A 23123-nucleotide genomic window follows, 5' to 3' on the forward strand; every position below is an offset into this window, starting at 1 on the left:
CTGATTGGCTGTGTGTGTGACCTCACAGGCCCTATGTAAGCTCACTGCAGGCAGCAGTCGCTCTCTTTAACCTGGCGCTCTTCACCCTGGCTCCCTAGCCTGGGTGGCCAAGCCAAGATGGATAGCCAAAAGAGGTAAGGGTTTTGGTAGTGAACACGTGGGTCTTCTGACCAGGTGTTCACTCGGGAACCAACAAGTCAGGGCATCAGTCAGGGCATGATGTGAGGAGGTATAATAAAGGCTTTTAAGATTACACGTGGCTGTTCTTGAGTGCGCTACCGGTTATTAAGCTATAGATTCAAGAGATTGTGGCCAGAGACCTTAGAAGGCCTCAGAGGAGGCGAGCCAGGTAGAGTTCACACTGCAAAGGACAGTGGTCAAAGGTACTCTGGTGGGTCTAGGACAGACTAGTAATTGTAACTGCCAGGAGGGCACGCTACACACAACACTTGATAGTGCTGGGTTTTTGGTTTTGTTGTTGTTGTTGTTGTTGTTGTTGTTGTTGTTGTTGTTGTTGTTGTTGTTTTTAATAAAGGTAGGAGGAGAAAGTAGATGATTTCTAAGTTCCTCTCCAGCTGCCACATCCTGTGGTTCTAAGTCAGACAAGGAAAGTTAAAGCAAAGTTTAAGCTATTAATGAAGAAATTAGGACTTCAGGGGTTTTTAAAGAATATCCATCTAACCACCCACCTACCCATCCATCCATCCATCCATCCATCCATCTTCCCATCATCCATCTACCTACCCACTTAGATACCCACCCATCCTTCCATTTATCCACCCATCCACTCACCATCCACCCACCCACCATGCACCTGACCTAACTATCCACCCATCCATCCGTTTATCCATCCATCCAACAAAAATGTAAGTGTGGGAAGAGCTCCCAGTCAGAACTGAGTCCTGGTTCTAAAGCTCCCTAACGCTGTGACTAGACCTCTCATCTATAAAAATGGTGGATCAAATTAGATGATCTCTAGGGTACCCTATTGTTAGAAATCCTACGATAATTTAGGCAAGCAAATACAATTTGTGTTGACCAGAGTGTATCATAAAAGTCGGCAATTCTATTCTTGGAAAATATGCAGAATAAAGGTGGGAAGGTAGGTTCTTTTGTTCTTGCCCCAGGTTCATTTTCATTTGATCAGGGAGCATCATGGGAACTTAGGCGAACCTTGTTACCTCGCCTCCCCACATAATTCTTATGGCTCTTTTTTGGAGGGGGAGGGCAGGGGAAGGAGATCCCTGGAACAGATTGGGGCGGTACAGATGGTAATCAAAAGAAATGATTAAGATCCACGTCAGATAGCTGTTTGGGGCCGGGATGGACAGTCAGAATCTAGAGAAAGGTGGTGGGCAGAGCAGGTCCCTGGCAGCCTGGCGGCTTTAGTGGCTCCCTGGCTGCTCTGGTGGTTCATGGCTCTGCGCTGTGCATTAAGAAGATGCAGACTCCTCGGGAGACTCCGGCGCTGCGCCCTGCCATGTGGCAGAGGCAGGTCACCATGGCTACCAGATGGTCCAGTGCTCGGTATCCCCTCCTGGCCCTCTCTCCCCAAACTTTGCCCCTTCCGAATTTCCCTCAGCGCCCGGGAGGACGCCAGCTCCTTCCCGGTCACCACGGCGGAACTCAGGGCCGTTCCTGACTTTTTGCTCACAAGCCAACCTTGTCATTGTAGCGGGGACAGCACCCCCCCCCATTCAGCCAGACCCTAATTCAGGTCCTTCTCACGTCTTACTTGCGCTACTCCCGAGTCCCTCTCTCTCCCACTTAGCTTATGAGGTGAGTGAGCCTGGGGGCGTCTTGTAACCACCCGGATCCTCTGAGCCCCCGGGCTCCTGCCCTCCCCTGGCTCTCCCCCTCCAAGTTCCCCTGGGCACGTATTCTGACGCACGTTGTGCCCAAACCCCGTCCCCGCGGGCAGCTCTGGGGCCTGACACACCGGCCACGCCTGGCTTTGTCCCAGGGACAGGCGATCCCCTGGACGGGACTCACTGCCCAGCGTGCGGGAGCACCACCCGAGCAGAGGCTGCACAGAAAGTGAAGAAATTCTGCGCGGAACAAAAAGTGGAGTCAAAAAAGCTCCTCCAGCTCTGGGGTAGAGGCTGCTCCCCAAAGAAACCACCTGGAGGCCCGGACACCCGGGAGGGAGGCCCAGGCACCCGGGAGGGAGGCCGGCTGTGGCTGCTCTAGGACCATCCCACGCTCCTCCAGAGGGTTCCAGACCACGCGGGTTTCATTCGATCATGATCGCCCTCCGTTTCCAGGGCGGGGGAGGGGGGGGGGGGGGGGGGGGGGAAGGGGGAAAGGGGTCAGGAGAAGGCTCCACTCCCGGATTCTGGGTCTCAGTAAGTGCTCTCTGGGCAGGGGAGAGGGCTCATTCCACCCGGCCCTTTGGTCACAGACTATGGGGAATAGTCTAAGGCCAGGGAACTGGGAGCTCTGGATAACTCTTATATGGAAAGAGACCCGGGAGATTAGTGGGCTCGGCTGGGCCAGTCCCTTAAGGGGATTCCGGCCAGCCCGCAGGGAAGTCATTTGGGGTCCCGAGGAGAGGAGGGGTCCGGGACCGGGGGAACCGGGCCTCGAGACCCCCAGCCTGGTGTGCCCCAAAGTGCGCCCCACGCCCTGCCTTCACTGAGGGACCGCCAGCCCAAGCTCGGTGACCTCCTGTTTGGAGACGCCCAAAGCTCCCTCCCTCCTCCCTCCTCCCTCCTCCCTCCTCCCTCCTCCCTCCTCCCTCCTCCCTCCCTTATGGCTCTGAAAAAGGCGCTTGTTTCCAGTGCACCCGGTAACGGCCGCATTCACTGCTGTAGGAGAGCTCAGTATGGAGAAATGGACGGAAGAAAGCACTTATTAAGTGCTGTCTGTGTACTTGGTATGACTAACTAAGCTCTGGATATAGCAAAGCAAGCAAAGGAAAGACAGTCTGCCCTCGGGAGCTTGTGGTTTTTTTCCCCTGAGGCAGTTGGGGTTAAGTGACTTGCTCAGGGTCTCACAGCCAGGAAGTGTTGAGTGTCTGAGGCTGGATTTGAACTCGGGTCCTCCTGACTTCAGGGGTGCTCCCCCCTCAGAGCTCATATTCTAATAGGAAGAGCTGGGTGGGAAGAGTATTCTCAGGGGGAGGACGGTGAGGAGATGGACCGGGACAAAGCTCGGAGCAGAAGCCAAGATGGCGCTGGGAGGGTGTGAGGAGGCTGAGGGGTGACCAGAGGGGCAGAAACATGGCCGCCCTCACTGATCCAGGCCCCGCCCTCGGGCCTCTTGGGGGTGGGGGGAGGAATCTTCAGTCTAAGTCCCTGATTATGGGGGGAGGGGAGTGGCTAGTTCCCCAGCCAATCTGCTCCAGCAGGGCCATAGAAGGGGAAGGGTCTTTTAGGCTGGGATGGGCGGGTGGGGGCGGGGAAGAGGAGGAGGGCCCTGAGGATCTCCATCTCTGGTCCCTAGGCAATCTCTTCGCAGCTTGGAGGAAGGCTGGGCCTGCAGCTGAGGGCGCTCCTACGTTTCATCCACCCGGCTTGCTCCGGCGGGGAGCCCCTTCCGCCTCTGCCCAAAATGTAAGGTTCTGCTGGCTCTCAGGTGTGATCCTTCTCTGGGAGGAGGTGTCTTTCTGTAGAATCTTTTCCTCTGGGAGCAGGTTTCCTGGGAGCAGGTTTCCAGCCAGAGCGAAGGCAGAATCTCGACCCTTTTTCCTGCGTCCTGGCTCTGAATCTCCGCGAGCTGCTCGGAAGTTCTCCCGGAAGTTCTCCGGGAAGTCTGGTCCTTCTTCCAGTCTAGACTCTCCTTCCAGACCTTCCAAACTCAGCCATTCCAGAATGGTCCCAGCAGTGAATGGAGGAGCCAATCCCAACACCCCTTGTAGCAGAGGTCCATTTCATCATTTATTGTCTCTGCCCATGTGGTGATGGTGGGGTTATTTTAATGGATATTTCTGTATTCTCGGTGATTTTGAAGCATCTTTCAGTCGCTGCCTGTGTTTTCTCTCTGAAGACTTAAGACCCTTCACTCCCTTGTCCTACAGTCTTAATTTTATATATTTGCGTCAGTTCCCCCAGGTTCTGGATATTGGACTTTATTGGAGATATTAAAAAAGCAAATTTCCCCCAATTCTTCCAATTGTCCCCCATTGATTTTTTTTTTCCCGGACAAAAGCTTATCGACCTGCTTTGTGCGGGAGGTTTTTTTAAGGCATAATCTTTTTACCCGGGCTTCTCCTTTAAAATCCCTCCCTCCTTTGTGGGAAAGATTAAACCTTCAGTCGACACTGATCCTTAAAATCCTGACCCCGGATGCACTGGGAGTTTGTGGCCGCCCGGGGTTTAAGGTGCTTGTTTCTGTGAACTTTTCCATTATATTTTTTATGGGGTAATTGGGGTTCCCTGGGCCACCCGGCTCCCCTGATCTTCTTCTGGTCTAATTTCACCCTCGAGCAAATGGAGGATTCTTTCTCCAGTAGTCTCTCTCTCTCTCTCTCTCTCTCTCTCTCTCTCTCTCTCTCCCCGGAAGTTGTTTTGGAGTTTGTTTGTCGTCCCCCCACCCCCCCTCCCGGCAAGCCCCATATCCGTCCAGGTGGGTTAACTCCCTTTTTGTTCCCTTGGAAGCGGAATTGCTCTTCCGATCTGCCGGAGGGCAGCAGAGGGCCTGGGGCCGGAGTGTTCGGGAATCCCACGGGATTTAAGGCCTTCGCACCTGCCTGCGCCCCCCCTCCCAGCTCAGGGGCCCCGCCGCCCCCTTCCTGCTGCCCGCTCTGGTCCGGCCGCGCTCCCTCCTCCCTGGACCCCTGGGAAGCGCTCCCTCCCGGGCCTCCCCCGCATGACCAAGTTGCATTTGTTGCCTATTTAACCCCCAGTCTGCTTAATAGCTCATTTTAAGATCCCCTATCTGCGGAGGAGGGAGGAGCCAGGGGCGGGACGGAGGCGGGACAGGTCATTGACTCCGCCTCCACGGCGGGCCTCCACCTCGCGCTGCCCCGCACTGGGCATGCGCAGGTCGAAAACGAAAGTGGCCTAGGATTCCTGGCCCTGCCCCCGCGGCCTCTGCCCCCGCTCCCGCCCCGCCCCCGTGACCCCGCGAGACCTGCCCGGGCTTGTTCCCGCGCGCCGGGGTCTCGCGGGAGGTGGAGCCGAGGGAACTTTGCTGCATCCTGGGCCGGGGTGAGCTCGTGAGTGGTGAGTGCGGGGCAGGAGACCCCCGAGACCCTCCCCGTGACGGGCGAACGGATGGAAAGCACCGAAGGTGCCCCCAGTACACGCCCCCCTCCCCCCCCCCCGCCAGAGGTGCCCCCAGCACACGCCCCCCTCCCCCCGCCAGAGGTGCCCCCAGCACACGCCCCCCTCCCCCCGCCAGAGGTGCCCCCAGTACACGCCCCCCTCCCCCCGCCAGAGGTGCCCCCAGTACACGCCCCCCTCCCCCCGCCAGAGGTGCCCCCAGTACACGCCCCCCCTCACAGCTAGAAGAGCCCCCAGTATATAACCCCCTCACAGAGGAGCCCCTAGTACATGACCCCCCTCAGCCAGAGGAGGAGCCCCCCACTATGTAACCTCCCGTGCCAGGGGGGGGCCCAGCACATGACACCTGTACCCGGAGGTCAAAGGACACTTGTATAAGCTCTGTCACGTGTGAACTGCCTGAGCTAACAAGAACCCCCCCCCAACACACGAAGCCCCCAAATCTGTGTGACCGGCCAACAGCCGGAGGAAGTGGGGCCCCCATCTGCCGCCTCAGCTCCAGAAGGTGGGTTGTAGTTGGGGGGTCCGAGCCTGTGGGGGAGCCTGGGCCCGGCCTCCGCCCCCCCCAGCTGCTCTTGGAGGTGCCTGTCAGTCCCTGAAGGCGGGGCCTCTGTCTCCTCCCCCGGCTGATTGGGGATGACCCTTGGGCTTGGATAGATCTGGGGCTCAGGTCCCTGGTGGGGGACAATAAACGGGCAGATCAATGACTCCCAGAGAAACTAGAGGAAATGGGCGTGTCCAGAGAGGGAGGCGGGGCCTGGGGGGCATCCCGGTGTAGATGCAGGTATGGACTTGGCTGGGGGGGGGCATTGGGGACTGGCAGCAGAGTCCCTGCTGGGGAGACCCAGGTGGCCCTAGAGAGACGGGGCCGAAGGACCGGAGCAGAGAGGGCGCAGTCTCGGGCCTCCCCTCCCCCATCCTGGGCCCTTCCTCCGCAAGCACTGCACCCCCTGGGGTCCGAGAGGCTCCGCTTGTCACCCCGGAAGCTTCACCTCCCTGACCCGCTTCTCTGGGAAGTTTAATGTCCATCCCTGCTGTGAGTGCCCCAGTGCACCACGGGAAAGGGCGGGAGCCTTGTGCGGGGCAGGCGCTGGAGCGCCCTCGAGGGCGGGAGTCTGCCACCTGCCGATTTCTCCCCTGGTGCCGCAGAGGAGTCGGTTACTGGAGCTCAATGTGTAAATCCCGTAACTTTACCATCGCTGCGTTTGTGTCCTGGTTCACAGAATTACTTTTCTAACCTGTCAGTTTTCTGGGATTGCCCTCTGCCCTTTTGTGTCCTCCCGGAAGTGGACATGCTGCACACCGTCCCTCAGACGGCCGCACCTCTTTGAGCCCCTGTGGCTGCTCACTCCGGTAAGGCACTTTATTGAGTGTGACCCGGAGTGGGCTGGAGAACCGCTCTTGGAGCCAGGAAGCTCTGGAGTCGTGTCTCCCCTGTGATCCAGCAGCTCTCCGAGATCGGCAGCCAGGCCCGCACTGGGTGACTGCTGAGCTTGTGGTCGGGAAAACGGGTAGAATCCTCCCAGGGAGCTGCCAGCTGTGGGATGCTGGCCGAGTGACGGGCGCCCTCTCGCCCTCAGTTCCTTCATCTGTGAATGGGGAGAGCCAGAGGCCTTCCTCACTAGGTTGCAAGGATCAAGTGAGATCCGGTGTTTTAAGTGGTTTACCCACCTTACTGTGCTGTAGAAATGCTAATGTTATGGCCATCCTGGTGGCTAGTAATGGTATTAGAGCAGCTGATCTGCACTGGTAAAGGGAGCTTCTCCCCGGGAGCTCGGAACACCGAGCAGGCCCAGCGGGGGTTCTGCAGGCCTTGATGCTGGGCACGCGCCCACAGAGATTTGGGCCGCTCCAGGACTTTACTATTCAGTGAGCAGAGACCGTGCGGATAGAATTCTGAGGGAAACGGAGACTTTGTCAGGACGTCCCGACACCGGCCACGTGCAGAGGAGCCAGGCCCCGGACGACTCCGGTTTGGGGAGCTGAAAAGCCCATGCTTGTAGCTCTGGCTAGCACGGAAGGCTCACTAGTTCTTGCTTTGAGGTGGCAGACTGGTGTCCCTATTTGGCTGGGACCTCTGCCGTTGGTCTCTGTTTATCTCTTCCTCTTTGCCTTTTTGGGGTTCCTCTATCAGCTGTGATTCTCCCCCCCAATCCCTCAGATACCTCTCGTAGAGTGTGAGCTTCTTGAGAGAAGTCGGGGCCTTTTACTGGTCCTCAGGCATGGGGACCCCGTGGTGCTTAAGCCATTTCCCTCCTTGCAGGAGGTTGAGAGCTTGGTGCCCAGCTCGGGTGTAGCTTTTTATTGCTGTGTGGCAATGGGCAAGTCATTGAACTTCTCATTTTCCTCATCTTCCGGATCTATGAGATCCCTCCCCGTTCTCGGACATGGCAGCAGTTAACACTTTACCTCAGGGGACTTCCTTCCTCTGTGCTGCTCAGGCTTTGTTGACCTGAGTAGGGAAAGTAATGGGAGAGATGGGAGCTAAGGCACCAGGGAACGGGTGGGAGATTTTAAAAACTTTCTTCCAAGCCGCGGAGGGAAAGTGGGCTCACAGACCTGAATGATGGGTCCAACAGTAAGGCGTTTTTAAGGTTATGGCAGAGAAAAATGTTAATGAAGCTGTTAACTTTTACTTCACGTCCCTCTTCAGTGCTGAAAAGGGCTCTCTGGCTCAGGCCTTACATGACAATCGCCGTCCAGGCTAAACTCCTAACCTTTAAAAAATAAGCCGAGCGCTCGTCCCCGCTGGGTTAGCACGTCTGTCGCGGCAAGGAGAGGCCTGCTCTAATTAGTACAAATCAAGTCCCATGTTAGGGGCTGCGCTTGGTTTTATGTTGTGCTATTAATATTTAAAATGCGGATTTGAATTCTTTTCAGTTATCTTTTTTTTCTTTTTTAGCACAGCTATGTTTGTTGTTAATTCCATAGTGAGAGTCTCTAAGAATCTGATTAACCCTGAGGGTCATCTTATAATGTAATTATTAATGATTGATTCTGTTTATCCTGGAAATCAATAGAGGAGGCGAAATGGTCCGGTCTATATTTGGACTCGATTTCTTACATTCCGCAGACACGGTCCTGTGACAAAGCGAATGCGCCTTTATTACCCTGAGCGCGTTGGATGAATCGGAGGTGTATGATTAGTTTCATATAATTATTGTGATAGGTAGCGTTTCTTACATGACTTATGTTAATATGGCAAATAGTGTTAACATCTCCTGCCACTAATAGTTAGGGTGGGGATGTATAGTAATTGATCTTCCTGGGAGTGCTGCGATGGAAAAACAATTCCGGCTGTTTGAAGTATATTTTACAAGTGTGCATAGGGCCTTTGGGATGTTGTATGGAAAAACCCAATTGTACAGTTGCCATGGGAACCCAATTAGAATAGATTGCTTGAATTTTTTTCTGTCTTTCATCTTGACCAAAAATCTAATGTACTTTAAATGTTTTCATATGGAATTTTATTCATATACCGACTTGATATAGTGATGGATCTTTCCCCTCCCTCCCTCCCTCCCTCCCTCCCTCCCTCCCTCCCTCCCTCCCTCCCTTCCTTCCTTCCTTCCTTCCTTCCTTCCTTCCTTCCTTCCTTCCTTCCTTCCTTCCTTCCTTCCCTCCTTTTTCTTTCCTTCCCTCCTTTCTCTCTTCTTTCCCTCTTTTCTCTCCCTCCCTCCTTCCTTCCTTCCCTTTTTCTTTCCTTCTTCCCTTTCTTCCTCCCTCCTTTTCTCTCTTCCTCTCAGCATGGATGAAGGCCATCTTTGATGATTGCATGGTTTAAAAACAAATAACTGGGAGGAGACTCTCATGAGGCGAAGAAGGTTTATTGTTGCTGCTCCTTCATTCTCGAGGAGGACCATGACCTCGGGGAGGGGGTGCCAGGATTTGCCAGGGATTTGGTCTGAAGCAGGGTCTCTGGCCCCACTGTCTCCTCCAGTGGCCAGGTCTGGGTCAGGATCCCTGGAGAGGATGCTGCGGCCTTGGGGGCTCAGATCTCTCCCAGGGCTCACTCTGAGCAAGGCCGTGATTGAGGCTGCTGGCATGGTGACAAAGGCTGGTTTGGGGCTGCGTGGCTGTGGTGGGAGCTGCCACAGGTTTGCTGGCAGCCTCCGTGCCTTCACCCCTGCTTCTCAGGCCTGGGGCTGCCATCCCCCGTTTTCCTCCCTTCTAAGCCTTCTCTTTCCCCATCAGAATGTGAGCACCTGGAGGGCAGGGACTTTGTTTCTTCTGACCTTCGTCCCTCTGCTCTTAGCACAGCCGGCCTATCGGCCCGAGCTGGTGATTATTTGGGACCCCATGTGTCTCGAGCACCTCTTTCCTTCCTACCAAGTCTTGCTTTGGGGGCCATTCTCCTGCCCTTGGAGACCGAGGGAGTCAGTCCCCACTCTTTTTGGGAAGACTCTTTGTGGCTTCAAATCCCCTTCCTGAGTCTGGGGTCTCCTTCCTGACGGGACTTCTCTGGGCAATCCACGGCCGGGCCTGGAATCTCTTCAGCCTCTTTGGGTCCTTTGAGATCTGCCCCAAATCTTGGCCCATGGGAGGCTGGGCTGGCTTCTCTCTAAGACCTCCGGTTGGGACCATTTCCTCCCCTGCTACTTCTCCACCCCAAAAACCCGACCCTCTGTGTCAGTGAGGCTCTGATGGGAAGTGGGACGGCCCGTGGAATAACTGTGATGGATGGCTCCGTGTTTTTGCGTGGCAAAGAGTGTGCTCTCTGGGGGGGGGGGGGGCACGTGTGTATTTGCATACTCATGCACAGTACACACCTTATTATACAGATGCAGTGTCACTCATGTCCAGATGTCGACTGTGTCTAGCCATAAACAGACATGCACATGGGCAGGTGAACATGCTTAAGCACCATGTGTGCATTCATCTGCCTATTGCTCTTGGCCACTCAGGAGGGGGTCCAGGGCCTAGGGGAGCCTCCTCCGTGCCAGGCCGGCTTCCTGGGAGGAGGTAAGAGTGGCCGTGGGTGGTTCCTTGTTTACTTATAGGGCTGGCTGTCCTGAGGGAGAGCTGACAAAACTGAGGCGATTCGAAGACCCCGGCCGCTCTTGCCTCTGTGGACCGCAGCTTGTAGAGCGCTGTGATGAGGGGAGGCCTTGCTGCCACCTCATTTGTGGCTTGTGACTCGCTGGAGACAATCAATGCCCCCTGAACTTTTAAGTTCCTGTTTCCTTGCCCAAGGAGGAGGGCCATTTCTGTGTCTTTGGTTCCTCTTTTCCCAGAAATTCTGAGGCGAGTTTACAGCCCTCAGCCCGCCATGTAGCCCAGTAGGAGGGGGACTGATAACGGCAACATGGTTCCCTGTCAGCTGTTTATGAATTGGGGTCTTATCTCTTTCTGCCAGGGTCCTGGTCCCCGCTCACCGCGGCAGAGCGGCTCTGTGGAGGAATCAGGACTGGATTGCGGTGGGCGCTCCAGCCTAGCCGGGCCTGCCTCAGAGGGAGAAGGCCTGGGGTCTGGGGGGTACCCGGAGAGAAGGGTGGCCAATGAGCCCAGTTGGATCCCAGGGTTGAGTCTCCGCCCAGTGTCTGGCCCTGTAAAGGACGATGACGACTGACATTGACGAGATTGATGCTTTCTCGTGCATTTCTGGGTCTCGGTCAGGGTCCGTAACGGCCTGTTACAGACCTCTGTCCATCATGTGGTGGAGCGGAGAGCAGAGGGACAGTGGCTCGTTCGGAGAGTCCCAACTGGAGGCTCGGCTCTAATTTTATGCCGTTTTTTCAGAGGCTGTCATTGCTTTTCTTTGAAATCAAAGTGGTTAAACGTGGACATGTTCCTCTTGGAAGCATTGAAAGCAGTGCAAACAAATGGTGTGTGTGTGTGTGTGTGTGTGTGTGTGTGTATCTGTCCATGCTGTCTCTCTGTAAGGTCCTCTTCCAGTGCTGTTCTCCCCCCTCCCCAGAAGTCCCCCCAACACAGCAAGTGACAACTGTCAGCAAGCTCCCTGTTTGCTGCTTGACCATTGTGTGTGGGAGCCAGTGACAAAAAGTACATTTAAAAATTTATGGAAGTTTAATGAATGACCAGTGAGCTGAGAGACTACTTTTATGACAAGATTAATACCTTGGCTCAAGGGACGTAACATTTTAGTAAAATCAAAATTTGTATAGTAACCCTGGCCATGCTTTCAACTTCGGGCTCCCTTATAAAAATGTCTAAATAAAATACTGGCCGTCATCTCCTGCCATTATTTCCATCTGCTTTACATGACCTAACATAGAAATAGACTCAGTATTATTAAGTCTTTGCCACCTTCTAGCTCTGTCTTTGTGTAGTAAACCTATTTTTTACAGTTGAAGGAGCTATTTTAATGTAACAAATATTCTCCAGGCTTTTATTGTCCAGATCTTGCTCGGGAAAGATGCACTGGGAAAATCTGGAGAGCTCCACTTGGAGACAGGAAAGGGAGAGAAAGGCACACCTCTAATGCAGAATATACAAAAATACGGAAAAGCCAATAGGGGTTCCCTTACTTCTCTTATATCTCCCCCCTCCCAATTACTTCGCCTGAAAGGATATGTTAATGGCTTTTGTTTGTTTGTTTTCTGTTTTGTGGCAAAAAGGAGACAGAATTCTGAACAGTTGAAGTTTTCTGTGGCTCTCCTTACTTTAATGCAGAATTTGACCCGAAGGACTGGCCAGTCTTTGGGCACCAGTCTTCATTCATTTCCGTATATATCTTGCTTATTTCTGCCTCCCCTCACCCCCCTCAATCTCTCTCCCTTTGCAGCACCATATTTGAATGGAAAACAGATGGATACCATTGGGCCTTTCTTTGTGGAGAACAGTGGGGGATTTTAGATGAAAATATTTCTTAGGCATCTTGTATATTGGCTGTGGCTGGGTATTTTGCCAGCAGTGACAGGGAAGGAGGGTACCCCACTCCCCACCTGCTCTTGCCTTTCCCTCCCCGTCCAGAGGCGAGGGACGTTCCGGCTAAGCTCGTTGGATCCCCTGTGCCAGGGCCCATGCCAGCCAGTGGTGCCGAGGAGAGACTGGGCCACAAGCAGGGAGGGCCCTGGGAGATCCTCGACCTCCTCAGTGGAGGGGCTACCTTCCCGGGTGCAGATGGCAGCCCCTCCTTGCTCTCTCGTGGAGCCTCCATGCAGCACTCTGGCAGCCGCTTCCTTCCCTCTGTCTCTTTTAATATTTCATGGAGCCCAGTACTGCCTGAGAATAAACAGGAGCTCCATAAATCCGGGGTATTAGGAAAGTAAATACGTTATGCTCTTACTATGGACTGTTCAACACACGCTTTTTCACTTGAAGATTTCTTGATGTCTCATATGCATTTTTGTGCTAAATTAAAAATGCAAATGGGATGTCTTCATCACTCAACAGTCACCAGTAGTGACGGGTGAATTTTGCTGTGAATTATACAACGTGGAATAATTGGAAATAGAGTGGGGGGTACGGAGATCCAAGGAGAAGAAAGCTGCTGCGAGAGTCACCTTGCACCTCAATTTGCTCATTGGTAAAAGGGCAGAGTCGTCCTAGATGATGTGGAGTTCCTGGAGCCATAAGAAGTACTTATTTGGTGCTTGTTGACTGGCTGACTGGCCCTACTGTGTGCAGAACAGAAATCTGGCAGATGGTTTGGTTTATCAGCTGCTGAAAGGAGTCTCCTGCAAGCAGGCACCAAGGCTGGCAGCGCCAGGAGGAGTACAATCTGGGGGGTAACAGCCTTGGCATCCCTGAAGGGTTGTTTGGGATGGGCCAGCGGGGATGGAGCAGAGTGCAGACTCCAAGCAGACTCTGACCTTAAAGGGAAGAACCAATTCCCAGGAAGAAAACTGGGAAAGTTTTCTTAGCCTTACTGCTCGGGAAATGACAAATGTTATCAGGGCAGTGGAGGGGAAGAGTGCGGATGAGTCTGCGGATGAGAACCCGTGAGGCTGGAGGGGAGATTTGAGGGCTTGGGCTGTTGCCTGCCCGGGGCCCGACTCCACCTGCTCCACGCGAGGATGATGGAGTGGGTGCTCTGCCCCCGAGACCCTGTGGCAGCATTAGGGCAAGGAGACTCTAGCCTTGTCTTCATAGCAACCCCAAAGTGGGGTGAGTTCCCCTGGTTCACTGATGTGCCTTTGGTTTTCTGTGCCCTCCCCCATGGAAGGACTTGGATCCTAGATCCTTTCAGCATTGTGTGCACATCCTCACGCATGCATTTGGCCATTACTTTTGGAAAGCACCTTATTCCATTTCTTGTTAACAAACAGCAGCCTGCTGTGTGCCTGGTACTGCTGTATGCCCAGTACCACTGTGTGCCCGGTACTGCTGTGCTAAGTGCTGGGGATGCAGAGGAAGGCAAAAGGCAGCTCCTTCTTCTCAGAACGCCTAGTCTAAAGACTCTGATCCCGCCTGTCTTCTTTCTAAAATGGCTTTTTAATGAGCAGAGGCAGCAGAGATATGGCAAGGTGGCTGGAGCAGCTGCCTCCTGCCTCGCAGCAGACGGGGGAGCATCGGCTCCTGATGGCCAGCTAGTTCCTCAATTGGATCAACCGCCAGCATCTTATTGACTTAGGAGAAATCACATTGGGGGGGACTCGGGTGCGCCTCCTCCCCGCCTGCTTGTCCTAAAAATCAAGTTAGAGCCTTGTTCCAGCAATCCCCTTCTGGAGAAGATGAGGGTCAGAGACCCGGAACGCAGACCCAGGGCACCGTGCAGCCTGCGTGGCGCCCGCCCCGTTATCACTTGGCCTCCGGCTGGTCCGGGGGCAGCCACGGGGGTCTCACTTCCCCCGCTGGCCGGGGGGCTGGGTCACATCCCACTTCAAATTAAATGGACGAATATGAACAGAGCTCTTCCAAGTTCCTGTTAACTGTGTGGTCCTCCCCTGCCTCGCCTGTCCCTCCCGCTGGGGCCGCGCTTATTATTCTCCAGCTCCTGCTCTTCAGGTGTGCAGCTATTTTCGTGTTATGAAGAATGATGGATGGTCTAGGAAAGTTTCTTTAGAAGCAGTTCTGATATTGTGCAATGCACTTGGGGGTCAGCAGCACTTGACTGATGCATGATTCATCCCCTGTCCCCGCCACTCCGCGAGATAAAGCTGCGATTTGATCAAAAATGCCAGCAACGGCGATTTAGAATTTATAAACCTCCCTTTTCAAATAATTGTTCTGATTACTTTCGGGCTTGGCGATGGGATGATAAAGGCAATCGTACACAAATGGGAGCTACCTCCAGAATACAATAGAATTAACCTGAATTAGCTTGACTTGTCGATGAAAAGTATTTATGAAATGGAGTTTTGCAATAAGGGAGACGGATATTATAGCTGGAAGGTGAGTTATTGCCTTAATGTAATACTCTTGGAAACTTCGAAAAGAGCCTGTTACTGTTCTGAAGGTCGGGCCTTGGAAATTAAGTCAAAGGGGTTCTTGTAATTGGCAACACTAATGCACGGTGAAGGCGACGGCTTTGATTGGGCTGGGCTGAGTCGTGTTCCCTTTCATTTAGCAGAGCCATGGACTTGGTATTTGGGATCTGGAGGAATCCTCTTGGCTGGAGCCTTTTCCCCTTGGATTCTGCTGGAATGGCTTGTCTGATATCATCTGTTGTTTTGTGGTTCTAGATCTATTGGTTTGCCAACTTACTTAAACCATTTAAATGTAAATTGTTAAAATGATCATTTAAATGATGGAGCATCACTCTTGCAAACTTATTTAATATTGTCTTTCCTGGAGTAATGCACCTTGTGGCCTTCTCTTTCTCAGAGGAAGACCAGCACTAATGAAGTTGTAACCAGAATAGTAGGGGATGGGGGCAGGGACTAAACCTATCAGGGAGGGGGTGAGTAGTGGCCAGGAAGTCTGGATGATCGATGTTGATCACCACAGAACAGCTTTTTGAAAAGCCCCTTCCCCCTGTATCGGGAGCCCCTGCTTGAGGGGATGCCCTGTGGTTGGATTCCTGCTCCTAAGGAGGTGTTGGGGGCAGGAGTAGGGAGGGTAGCTACGGGTGGCCTACTGCTGTTGGAGCCATTGGCCCCCGGCCTGAAAGGCCCACGGGGAAACCTGGAAAGGCCCTGGGAGGGGAGCGTCGGCCGCTCTCTTTGTTTAGAGGGGACGGATCCAGTTGCAGGTCCTCATGAGTAGGGAAGGAGCCGTCCCTCTTGCTTTTATCATTGTGTTCTGCCCATTAACGTTCAAACCATGATGTAGGTTGTCAGTTTGCTTTCAGAGGAAAGAGCTTTCAGATCCAGGGACTGGCAGGATGCTCGGAGATGCCAATGGCGTTGTGTTATTTCAGCACCATTATGACACTTGGGGTAGGTGAGCTGTGCTGTTAGGGACTGGCAGCCTGCCCCCTCAGGCGCACAGCGCTGCACAGATTGTGCCCGTGTAGGTGCCTGCACCACCACTGTGCCCCCAGTGTGCTCTGCAGCTGGCGCTGTTCCAGGTGTTTGCTCCAGCGAACCAGGAGTTACACTGCGCGCTCCTATCTGGTGGGCCATGTTGGTAGCTCTGCCTGTGACTAATGTGTGTGGGATGGGGTAGTGCACATGTATGTGATGTGTAGTACACGTGTGTAGGGTGCACAGGGGTGTGTGTGTGGTGGGCATTTGCACTCACATGTTTTAGGGTGGTGAGTCCTTTAGTCAGAAGAGCTAAGCTTCTTGGGCTGGGGAACACCTCCAACTACCCACCAATAAGGGTCTGGTCCCCCAGAATGTGGGTAATATAAAATTAGCTGAAGTCATTTGGAAGCACTGGGGTGCAAGGAAGAGGGCACGTGGAGCAGCTGAAGGCAGGGCTATGGCCAAGGAGGGCATCCTTTCTACAATCTGACCTCTTGGGCAGCTTCCCTGGGCATTGAAGGGCTACATGAATCGCCCGTGATCACCCTGGGAGGCCTAGGTCAGGCCTTCCTTCCTTTAGGGCTGGCTCTCCATTAGTGGCCGGTCTGCCCTTCAGTGGCTGGAGCGCCTCTTTCTCTGCGCCGGTGCCCGCTGTCTCTGTCACGTTGCCCCAGTGTTTACCAGCAAGTAAACTCCAGCCCCAGGTTGTGATCACAACTAAACTAAAATCATTGGCTGCAATCCTCCTGTCACTTTAATCCCTAAAAATAAGTTGTTTTTGTGGTGCTCAGTCACTCATCATGACCCCACTTGGGTTTTCTTGGCATAGATACTGGACTGGCTTGCCATTTACTGCTCCAATTCTTTTTACAGGTGAGGAAACTGAGGCAAGAAAAGTAAAGGGACTTGCCCAGGATCACAAGTTAGTATGTGGTTAGTGTTGTGAGGCTGGATTTGTATTTAGGAGGATGAGTTCAGGTCCAGCATTCTTATCTACTGGGCCACCTGGCTGCCCCCTCTCCCTGAATGTTTCTTGTGATTTTTGTTTAACTTTTGCTTTGTCCGAAGTCGTGATTGGTACTCTTTCTTTCCTTCCTTTTTTTTAAACTTTAGCCGAAACAGAATCAATTCCAGCCTTTTATTTTAACTCTTTGTGTGTCTTTCTGTTTCAAGTAAATCTCTTCTGTACAGCATTTCATAAAATTCTGGTTTCTAATCCATTTTGCCATTCACTTCCATTTTGTGGATGTGCTCAATTCCCTTCTTGTTACGTATGATTACTGTTTATTTCCCTCCATTCTATTTTGTTTGTTTTTCTCTCTTTTTACCTGGCCTTGTTTTGTTCCCACCTCCCTTTTATCTTTCACCTTCCCCTTCTATTTCCATAGTGAATAAAATAGATTTCTATCTCCACCCAGGACTAGGTACCTATATTCTTCCCTCTTTGAACCATTACCACTCCCATACCTCATTTTCCCTTTTTCCACTATAAAAACTTTTCCTTGTATGCTTCTTTTCTGGGAGGAGATTTTCCTCATTCTCCCTCTTTCCCCCTTCTCCCAGGGCATCTCTTTCTCACGTCTACATTTTATTTTGTTTTTGGAGATTTTCCCAGCAGAAGTTTCTCCTGCCTTTGGACTAGGGATCATCCTTCCAACTGCCCCAATAACGAGCAAATTCTTACAAGTTCCACGCGCTATCTTCCTATATAGGAAGCAGTCGGACTTTATTGAGGCCTTTGGGCTCATTTTTCCTGTTTATTTCTGTATTTCTCTTGAATTTTGTGTTTGAATGCCATGGATTTTCTTCAACTCTGAGCTTTTCATCAGGAAGGTTGGCAAGTCCTTTATTTCATTAAACGTCCACTTCTTCCTCACTTTTGCTAAGTAGATCATTCTTGATTCTAGCTCCTTTACCTTCCAGAATCATCACACTTGGACCCAATCCTGACCGTGACTCCATGATATTTGAATTGTTTCTTTCTGACTGCTCTCATGGATTTCTTCTTGACCTGGAATTCTGGAATCTAGCTGTAATGTTCCTGGGAATTTTCATTTTGGCCTCTTCTTCAGGAAGCAGTTGGCGGGTTCTTCCAATTTTTATTTTACCCAGTAGATCTAAGACATTGAGGCAGCTTTCTGTGATAATTTCTTGAAATTTGATATTTAGACTCTTTGATCATTGGTTTCAGGTAGTCCAGTAATTCTTAAATTATCTCTCCATGATATGTTTAGATGCTTCCGAGGTGAGGTGGGCACCGCACTCGCAGCCTGCATGCGATTTGTTCCCCAGGGGCTGCAGCCTGTGTGCGGGTCCTTCCCTGGGGGCTGAATTCCTCCTTTTCCCCAAAGATCTAATGGGTAAATTATCTCTTGCTCTCCTAATTTGTTGATATCATCCTATTGTTGATGGTACCATCCTTTATGCCCAAATCATGTACCCATTTTGACCTTAGTTGATATGGGTTGTGAGGTGTGGGTCTGTGCTGAGTTTCTGACATATTATTTTCCAGTTTTCCCAGCAGTTCTTATCAAAGAGTGAGCTCTTATTCCTGAAGCTGGAGTCTGGGGGTTGGCTCCCACTCACTGCCAAGGGTTTGGGGGGCATCCTGTGGAAGCTGGCTTTGCCCATCTCTTGAGATGCCATGAGCCCCTCAGCAGGCATTGTGAGCTTGCTTTAGGGGGTGGGAGAAGCAGAGAAGGGAGCACCGAGCCCGTTGCAACCAGCGGCCCACCTTGGGTCTCCGGGGCTTGTGGGGCACAGATCCCCAACTCAGACTCATGTGATGCTTTAGTAAAAAGGAACCCCCCTTTCTCCAGATGTGGGCATACCTCCTCTCAGCTCTCCTGGCGAGCCAATTCTCGAGCCTTTGGGGAGCTGGAGATGGGGACAGCTTCCCTTCTATCTGACATAGTTGCCTTGATTGTAAAATGGGGATCATTCTGGCCTCCATCTCTGGGGGAGATCACATGACATGATTTCTGTAGAATATTAGCACAACACCTGGTACGGGAGATGCTTCCTAAAGACTTCCTCCCACTGAATGTGGACCAAAGGATTTTCACCTTTTTGGTTTTGATTTGTTTGCTTTTTCTTTCTCTGGCTTTTTCCCTGTGATTTTTCTTGCACCACCTGACAAATGTGGCAGTATGTTTAAAAGGATTGCACAAGTTTTAGCTGTATCAGATTGTTGCTGTCTCGGGGAGGGGGGAGATAACAGAAGCAGACAGAAAAAGTTTGGAAACAAAAATGAATGTTCAGCTCTTTTTATTGAAAAATATATCTGAAAATATTTGAAAAAATTAAAATACTATCGAGAAAAAAATCAATACGGCCTCCTTCCCTCTAGCCTGCATTAGAAGCATTGTGTTGGATAAAAATTATCTGGTGAGAAAGAACAGTTTCCTAAGTCAGTTCTGCCAAAAGCCTGATGAATTCTGGTGTGTGTCAAATGATGTTCGTTCCCCCGGCCTTTCTCAGGTGTGTCCTGCAGCGGAGGCTTGGGAGGGGCAGGGAGTGAGTGCATGTCAAGAGAAGGGGATGGGCTGTCCAGGGATTCTGGAGAGCGCGTGGGCCCTTTGGGGCCCATCTTGCCATTTCTGGACCTGATGTGAGGAGTGGTCCCCTACGCCATTACATTCAGGAGCCCGAGGATTGGGCGGCCAGAGGGCATCTGCTTACGGCTAATGTCTGGTGTTGAGGCAAGAAATGGGTTGCCAAAGAGCAGCACGTTCATAATGGAAATTACATTATTGGGACTTTGTGGATGTGTGGGATCCCTTGGGAGCAGCTTTTTCTGTCAAAGGCGGGTGGGTTAATATAGGCTGCCTCGGCCTCCTGTGGGGAGACAGAAAGGATGGGAGCAGCCCCTCCGGGTCTTTCCCATCCCGGGGAGCGGCCCCTCCTGGCCTTCCCCATTGCGGGGCGGTTCCCGGTCCCCTCTGCTTCCTCAGAGAAGCCGGGTGTCATGGAGGCCAAGCGTGGCTGGGCCTGCAGTGAGTTCCTGCAGAAGCGCCTCATAAATGGCTCTGCTCCTCTTGATGTCTGCAAGAATTCTGCTTCAATTGAAACCCACTATTTCAAACTTTCATTGAATTAATTTTAATATAAAGCTTGAATCAATACGAGGAGGCTTGGGAAAACTCCCACCCTCCCCAAAATAGCGTTTTAAGAATTCAAGCCCTGTATTTCTTGCTTGTAATTAGAAGGAAGAAGCAGCTCCCTTGGCATTTATTGATTCTCCCCTTTTGGAAACTCAACTAAATTTTTATTCTTTTATTTTGACAGGTCACTAATATTATATGAGATCACAGGAAAAAAAATGGGGCCTGCTAAGAAATACAGTTATCAGAAAAAATAGGAGCCACGAGAATGAAAGAACACAGGCTGTCAGGAAGCAAATCACAGTGAAACTTAGTCTTGATTTGGACGTTAAACAAAAGGAGGAACATTTGAGGGAGAGAGAGCCCCCAGTGACCCTGGGTGAGTGACCCTGGGACGAGTGGCCATGGGCGTGTTTTGTGTGTGTTGGGTGTGCGTGCTTCAGTCAGAGAAGGTGGAGGGTTGGGGTGACTGGAGTAGGGCCAGGCCACTTTCCTAGGTCAGGACTCTGAATGGCCCCAGGTGGAAGAGGCTTAATATTGCTCCTGCCCAATTCCAGAAGGCGGCCCCTGTTGGACACAGGAGAGATCAACAGCTCCGTGCTTGATGTAAAAGGGAACGGGGAAGGAGAGTCAGATGAATGGGCCTTCTTGGGCCTTCTTAGATCGGAGTCAGAGAGCTTATCTCCCGGAGGAGATAAGCCTTCTTCCCAGGTTGGATCACTGCTTGGGGGGCTGCAGGTGCAGTTGTGTGCACCCCATTTCAGGAAGAGCCTTGGTAAGCCAGAGTGTCTGGGGTGGGGACCAGGATGGCAAAGAATCTCAGGTCAGATTGAAAAAAAGGGCAGTATTTAGCCTAGAAGATTTTGTTCTTACCTTGGTATGGGGTGTTAGGTGTTGGTCACTGTCTAGTTCCTGCCATACTCTTTTCCAATTTTCTCAGCAATTTTTGGCATTGATGAGTTCTTATCCCAGAGGCTGAGCTCTTTGAGTTTATCAAACACTACTGTAGTCATTGACTATTGTGTCTTGTGAACCTAACCTAACACCAATCCACCATTCCATTCCTTAGCCCAGGGGTTCTCAAACTACAGCCCGTGAGGGCCAGATGCCGACGTTTATCGGCCCGCCAGATTATGGCAAATGGGCTGAGAGGCGGAGACAGAGGGTGAGCTTTTGCTTTTTACTATAGTCCGGCCCTCCCACAGTCTGAGGGACAGTGAGCTGGCCCCCTATTTAAAAAGTTTGAGGACCACTGCCTTAGCCAGTATCAAGTGATTTTGATGACTGCCGCTTTGTAATATAGTTTTAGATCTGGTACATACATCTAAGCTGCCTTTCTTTGTTTTTTTGTTTTTTTTTTTTCCCCCATTGAAATTTCCTTGAAATTCTTGCCCTTTTATTCTTCCAGATGTATTGTTATTTTTTTTTTCTAGCACTATAGAGTAATTTCTCGGCAGTTTGATTGGTATGCCACTGTATGAGTAGGTTAATTTAGGTAGAATTGTAATTTTTATTATATAATCTTGGCCTACCCAGGAGCACTTGATATTCTTCTGATTGTTTATCTAATTTGTGTGAAAGTGTCCTGATTTTGTCTCCGTGGGTAGACTCCCAAATATTTTATATTGTCTACAGTTATTTTTAATGGGTTTTCTCTTTTAATCTTTTTGTTGGACTGTGATGACAAAGAGAAATGCTGATGGTTTATGTGGAATATTTTATGTCTTGCATCTTTGCTGAAATTGTTGATTGTTTCTAGTAGGTTTTTAGTTGATTCTCCAGAATTCCCTAAATATGTCATTTCATCTTCTGCAAAGAGTTGTTTCCTCATTACCTGTTCTAACTCTTTCAATTTCTTTTTTCTTCTCTTATTATTACAGCTTAAAGGAGGATAATTATCATATGTAGAATAATTTCTGCTGCAGGTAAGAGAACAATTCTCCCACATAGAGTAAACTTTACGGTGAGGAGAATTACCTCTCTAGTAAAGAAGAGATTCCCTCTTATAAGTAATGTAGGAAAATCTTTGTCAACAAGGCATGGAATTGATCTATGATTCTTTAAAGTTGTGTCCGAGGCCAGATTTGAACTCAGGTCCTCTTGACTTCAGGGCTGGCGCTCTGTCCACCGTAACTTTTGAAAACACAAGCAAACCTCAGATAATAAGTTGAAGTAAAATTTGCAATCCCAAATGCCTTCCCCTTTTTAAATTCCAAAGGCACTGCTAGTCCAGTCCAAGATCCACATCACAATATTCCCTGCATAATTTTTCCTGAGAGAAGGACCACACTGTTATTTCACTTAGGCAGAGAGTTTAGGGTACACCCTGCCAGCTAACCAGGACTTAACTCTCACTAAACTTCAGCAGGAGTAAAGAGGGGACATTACCAGTAAATACCTAATTCCCCTGGCAGTAGTTTTGGGAAATTCTCTTGGATATGCTTCCCAGGAATATTCTTGGCTGGGGAGCAACTCCCCTGGGGGATGTCCTACTAGAACAGTTGGGAATGATGGTATCTCCTTATATGTTGGATCCAGGGGAAACTCCTGGTCCGATTGGGTATGACAAAACAGTGTGCCAGTAATAGGTGAAATTTTGTCTGAGACTGAGGGAGATTCAGCTGATAAATTATTTTGGCCTAAATTCAGTAATTTTGATCAACTGTACTTTATACAAAGTTAAGATTTTGTTTCAAATAAAACCAGCCAAAGCAACTGTAAGCTTTTGCTGGCCAGCTCTGTCCAATGGGATGTGCCCCCGAGCTCCTAAAGGTCCCTCTTCTTTCTGCTCTTCTTCTGCTCTCTTCTTATTCTCTTTCTCCTGTAGAAAGGAATTTAATTTCTTTTGAGCAAGACTGACTAGGTCCATATATATCTTTGTCCAGCAGGAATGATCCCACACCCTGGAAATATGGAGCTGTGAGGCTCTATTAGCTTTCACTCCTCTGACCTCTGCACATGTTGTGTTTGTGCTAAAGGGCACAAATCAGGGAGATGTGACTGAGTCAGTAGAAACCGTGCTCTTCCTACCAAAGACCGCCCTCAGAGAGGTAGCTGGTAGACGGGTCCTAGTGGGCACTGCCCCTGCCAATCTGGGGCCTTTCTACGAACCCCCAAATCCAGCCATCTCACCCAGCATGAGGAGGACGAGACTAAGGAAAGGAGCAAAAAAAGTCCAAGCAAAATGCTTGAGTTGGACTGGCCAAGCCTTCTTGGGATGCTCCCCCTCAGAATCTGGAGGAGACCGGTTGGTCTGACTATCACCAGAAGGGACAGTCGATGTATGAGTGTGAGCGATAGGAACCGGAGGGGGCAGAAGATAGCAGAAGGTGGGGGCAGGGGCAGGGTTCCTTGAGTCTGAGAGGGATCCCAATGAATTTGCTCCTTTCTCCCCACACTGATGAACCCACACTCTCCCAGGAGCACTTCCTTCTGCTCAGGCCGTACTGTGGCTCCAGGAGCGGCCTCAAGCTGTGGCCCCC

General features: G+C 51.1%; 1 protein-coding gene across 6 annotated transcripts in view; it reads left to right on the forward strand.

Annotated features, from left to right (window-relative positions):
- The first annotated feature begins 5013 nt into the window (after positions 1–5013).
- The window catches only part of MGMT (O-6-methylguanine-DNA methyltransferase), a 165795-nt gene continuing 147685 nt past the window's right edge, over positions 5014–23123 (forward strand). Inside the window, exons 1-2 of one of the 6 annotated variants that reach the window (XR_012487219.1) lie at positions 5022–5165; positions 19826–20020. The gene's annotated coding sequence lies outside the window, so the exon portion shown is untranslated. Of the gene's footprint in view, positions 5166–6502; positions 6579–19825; positions 20021–21535; positions 21567–23123 lie in introns of those variants that run through there. The other 5 variants (XM_074297176.1, XR_012487218.1, XM_074297177.1 and 2 more) reach the window with 5 other exon arrangements.

This window comes from Sminthopsis crassicaudata, chromosome 2 (genome assembly GCF_048593235.1).
Source record: "Sminthopsis crassicaudata isolate SCR6 chromosome 2, ASM4859323v1, whole genome shotgun sequence".
Lineage (NCBI taxonomy): Eukaryota > Metazoa > Chordata > Mammalia > Dasyuromorphia > Dasyuridae > Sminthopsis > Sminthopsis crassicaudata.